This window comes from Delphinapterus leucas, chromosome 5 (genome assembly GCF_059928025.1).
Source record: "Delphinapterus leucas isolate spDelLeu-1000000601 "Yukka" chromosome 5, BTC_Dleu_Yukka2, whole genome shotgun sequence".
In the NCBI taxonomy this organism is placed as follows: Eukaryota; Metazoa; Chordata; class Mammalia; order Artiodactyla; family Monodontidae; genus Delphinapterus; species Delphinapterus leucas.
Genome location: NC_143133.1, coordinates 26,002,275 through 26,007,684, shown reverse-complemented (window position 1 = coordinate 26,007,684; position 5,410 = coordinate 26,002,275).

Sequence of the window (5,410 nt, the reverse complement as noted above, 5' to 3'; positions counted from 1 at the left end):
TCCCTCACACCCCCCATCCCACCCATCTAGGTCATCACAGAGCACCGAGCTGAGCTTCCTGTGCTTTATAGCATGTTCCCATTAGCTATCTATTTTACGCATGGTAGTCTATATATTTCAATCCTAATCTCCCAATTCATCCCACCCTCCCCTTCCCCCACTGTGTCCACATGTCTGTTCTCTTCGTCTGCGTCTCTATTCCTGCCCTGGTAATAAGGACATTCCAAAGAGATGTCCTGCTCTGGCCACATATGAAGATAAATTATGTTGCAAAGGAGTGAAATAGTTCCTAACTGATTCAGGAAAACTGTATTCGCTATGACATTATATTAAGGATGAAGAAAGTGTAGACACAATGGAAATGTTCTTACAAATGTATTTCATAAATAAAAGTAATAAAGAGCACTAGAACGTGTACCCTGAAGGAAGTTGTTTAAAGTAATAAGTAGGATTTTGCCAAGTGCTGATTCAATGAAGAAATAGCAACCTTCGTAAGAATCATAAACATTAATTTAACTCCCTCTTTACTCATCAAATATACTCAGATGTGTAATAAGAATTACTAAGATGTCATTAAGAAAAAAATTTTTACAACTTCACAGGGAAAAATTCCTGACAATAGATTTGTCTTAATGTAGGAATTCTTTTAATGTACTCTTAAAAGTATTCATCAAGGAGAGGAATTATCAACTAGACAATAACAGGTACTATATTAAATAAATGCATTTATTTTCCCATTTTAGAACTCTGCTAATAAGATTTAGTGGTATGATATACTGGGTCTTTAACTCATTCATATCTCAGCCTTATCTAGATTTAAAATGGATGAGAGCTCAATAATGGGAATGTTTGCCAAGGTACACCTTTGTTTTTTAGCATCTGCTGAGTGAAGGAGCACCTATTAGGTTGGTGAGTTGTTAATGTTCTTGGAATCCTATTACTATGTTAAGTTATGGTGTGTAATGAAATCATTTAGTTCTCTGCCTATGGTTTGTGTTACAACAACACGACCATCCTTAGAATTCTTGCTTCCCTACAACTTAGTGTTAGTTATGTATGACTAACAGACAGAAACTTGTATTTCTCCTCTAAATTTTTCCTCATCCAGTCCATTAGGAATACCTACTCCTGGTATTGATCATTCCTGAGATATTTGATGAAAAATATTTCATAGGAGAATGATTTATAACATTCTAATCCTTAAAACATTTGAATATTATAATGTGGTAAATCTGGAAGTCATATTCTTCACCCTTCTCAGGGTACGTTTTCATTGTTTGCTGGGGGTTGTAGTTGGTTGCTTAATGACTTTTCTAAATTATTTTTGTAAAATATTTTTTGTAAACTAGTTTTTGTCATGTGTGGTGTCTGAAGTCTCTGTTCCTTAAGCTTGTGATCAGCTAGTGTTTTGACAGAAATTTCCTTGAATACTTGGGTTCCCACCCACCACCCCCATAAAAAAAGAAGGAAAGAACAAAAAGAAAGAAAAGGGGAAAAAAAGCAAAACAATTCTACCATTCTCTGCGGATTGGCTCTATGTTGTGGCACTCCCTCAGTGCTTAGCCAGACTATTTACAACTATGCCTTAGCGTTAGTTCTTGCTTGTGCATAAGGAGCAGCCAGAGGTAGAAGCTTAGGGTCTTGGATTTTTCCAAGCGAGCATCTTACCGTGGGTATGTGTGTGGCTCTCTAAATTCCTCGTATATGCAAGTGCTTTTCAGTGCCCTAATTTCCAAAAGAAATTCTCTTCCCAGCTTTTCCTCCCATGCATGCCTATTGTTTGCCTCAACTATAATCTTTTGTCCCATGCAGCAGAAGCAGTGAGCTGTTCATTTGCCTTGCAATGTTTTCTAGGACTGCCTTTTCTGACACTTTTCTGCCCGGAGACAATTCTGTGTTGGGAGAAACAAAGATAGGTGCCGTGCATCATTCCTTCAGGTAGCCCCAAGGCAGGTAGAAATAAAACACTGTTCTTTGAGAATAAGGTCTGCTCTGATCACTCCAGAGCCAGGGACAAAGGTCCCACACTGGGAACATAGGCTGTTATACTTAAGACTGCTAGTGAGCTGAGGAACAAGTGGGGCAAGGCGAAAGAAGAATGCCCAGAGCTTTCCTGCTATCTTAAAGTTGCCTTTTCTTGATCAACATTTGTTTTGTTGCTGTAAAACCTTTTACTATTTCCCAGAGTTCTTCCCTTTGATTCTGGAAGTTTTCACTAGTTTTTCAGTGTTTTTGTGGAGGAAAACTCGGAGCTACCATCTCTGGCATGTTTGCTGATGCCACTCTGTTTACACTGATTTTTTAAATTTTCTATCTTATATAATCATTTAAGGCTACAAATTTCCCTTTAAGCATTTCTTTCACTACACCCCACAAAATTTGCTGCATTGTATTTTCCTTGTCAATCAATTAGAAATGCTTTCTAATTTCTCTTGTGACTTATTATTTGACCCTTAGGTTATTTAGAAGTATGTTGTATAATTTCAATATATTTGGTGCTTTTCCAGAAATCTTTTTGTTATTGATTTTTCACTTAATAACTTTAGGGGTATGGGAACGTGCTATCTAAGGTTTCAGCCTTTTGAAATTTACTGAGATTAATTTATTACCCAGCTTATTGCCTATATTAGTGAACATTTCATGTAGAAGCCAAAACGAATATGTATTTTTTTAAATCACATGCATATTTAATCAAGAAACTAAAAATGAAATATTACCCAAATAAAAAGTAAGCGCATGCTCAATTATCACGTTCCATATTTCAGAGAAGAGGCATTAAGCATTTATACCATAGTTTATTTACAAGCATATCTAGTATGTTGAGTTCAGGAGTTTGATCTTTTTTTTGCAAAGAGATTGCACTTCTTAAAATGCCCCTCTCCATAACTGTTACATGGATTATAGAACGACATTCTATAAATTTTAGTTAGATCAAATTGATTGCTAATGTTGATCACATCTTCTATAACCTTATTCATAGTTTGTTTATTTATTCTATCAATTACTGAGAGAAGGGAGTTGAATTCTCCACATAAGTTTATGAGTTTGCACAGTTCTCCCTTTATCTCTGTCAGTTTTGGTTTCATGTATGTGTTTAAAGTTCTGGTACGCTGGCTATTATATCTTTCTAACGAACTGGCCTTTTTTATCATTATGAAATGTCCTACTTTATCTCTGGTATCACTCTGTGTCCTACAGCCTACTCTTTTTGATGTTAGTATGTCCACACCATCATCTTTATGAACAATGTTTATACTGGTATAACTTTTTCCAACCTTTCCACTTTTGAGGTGTCTATGTTTTCATAGGTAAACTGTATCTCTTGCACATAGCATATAGTGGGCTCTTACTTTTTTATCTAGTCTCTCCATCTGCCTTATATTTGGAGGTTTAAATCTTATACCCTAATGCATTTGTCAATAGTTGGTAAGAGCTTCCTGCTGGTTTTGCACAGCTGTGGCTGACTTGCCTCCCAGGTGTCTTCTGTGTCTGCCAGCCCTTGTTCCTTCCTTTTCTTTGAAGGTTATTGATCCCTAATAAATACCTTATACCTTCATCTGTATCACAATGTCTGCCATATAAAACTTTCTAGTCTTGTTTTAATGCCCCCTTAATTACTGTATCCACAGACTAAAAGTGATGGTATATGTTTTTCTTCTTTAAAATCTGAATGCAAAAAGCAAGATGTGATCAAATGAAACTAGTATTTACTAAATATCTATTAATTTTAACTTGTAATTTTTGGATTTGTTCCTTAAGGAAGTTGGATTTGTTCCTTAAGGAAGCTTTCTTTTGAACTTTACTTCGACCATTTTTTAGATTACATACTGGGAAACATATCATACAAAAGTAAGTTTGAGTAAACGGTTGAGTGTTATGCATTATAATAGACCAAGCTTATTTTAAATGCAGGTATTGCTTTAATGGAGTTGATTATTTTAAGCTGAAGAGAGTTTGAGAAAATGGCAGAAACAGGAAGAACGCTCTGACCTTCTCCTGCCCTTCTCCCTGAAACAGGTTATAAGACACTCACGGTAGAGGTGCCCTCCCTACACTCAGAGGAAAGGAGCATCCTTATCTCCAAGATGGAGGGATACCAAGAAGAATCAGAATAAACAGGGCTTGCTAAGCTTCCCCCAGTTTCCTTAGCGCTTACTCTTGGTCCTATCATATTTTTCCATGACTTTCCACCATCTGTCAAAACTAGCATAAAGACACTCATGCTTAACCATTTCTTTAGGACTTCATTTTCTTATGAAGACTCCTCCCGTGTCATGTAAAACTTATTAAATGAATTTGTATGCCTTTCTCCTGTTAATATGTCTTTATCAGTTTAACTTTCAGACCTAGGCAGGGATGCTACGAGGGTCTTGGAAAACTTATTTTCTCTCCTACAGCTTATTAGAGAACACATGATGTAACAGAGACCACCTGAAATCTATTCTCACCTAGGCATTTATCCTTTCTGATCTGCAGTTTTTCATCTATAACAAAGACAAGATTAAAGAACAATAGCATCTATCTAACTTTACAGAATTGTTGTTCACATTTGATAAGATAATATTTGTGAAAGCATTTTAACAAAGTAAAAACACCATAGAGGGCTTCCCCGGTGGTGCAGTGGTTGAGAGTCTGCCTGCCGCTGCAGGGCACACGGGTTCGTGCCCTGGTCTGGGAAGATCCCACATGCCGCGGAGCGGCTGGGCCCGTGAGCCATGGCCGCTGAGCCTGTGCGTCCGGAGCCTGTGCTCCGCAACGGGAGAGGCCACAACAGTGAGAGGCCCGTGTACCGCAAAAAAAAACAAAAAAAACCACCACAGAAATGGTTATAATTTTTAATGTTTTTTTAATTTAGAGCAAGAAGGAAAATTAAAGGCAGCTATATGTCCACTGATCCTTAATTATACGTTACTTGAGGGAAGACTGTAAATTTTAAAAATATTTCTATCTTCTAGTACCTAGCAGGGAGTGCTTAGGAACATTTAGGGAAAATGATCTTACCCACTTGGAATTATCTATTTCATAAATGAGATAATATCTGAGACAAACCTTAAACACTGAGCAGAGTTTTGACAGCGTTGTTAGGCAGGTCTTTCCAGAGGGAGGGAATAGCATAATAGAAGCAGGATAAGAGAGAATACGTGGGTACAGCAGCAAACTTAATGAGGAATTCACCATAGATATTCTGAGATATTTCCTAACCACTTTTTCATTATTTCTAGAGTCAATATAAAGTGGGCCTAGGGTTATATGGGGATCTTCACGCTAGATCACCACAGAGCACTTAGCTCTTGCCCCATTAAGGTCCCTTTATACAGGACTCAGCTCTCTCTCTCTCTCTCTCTATCTCTCTCTCTCTCTCTCTCTCTGTCTCTCTCTCTCTCTCTCTCTCACTCTGTCTCTCTCTCTC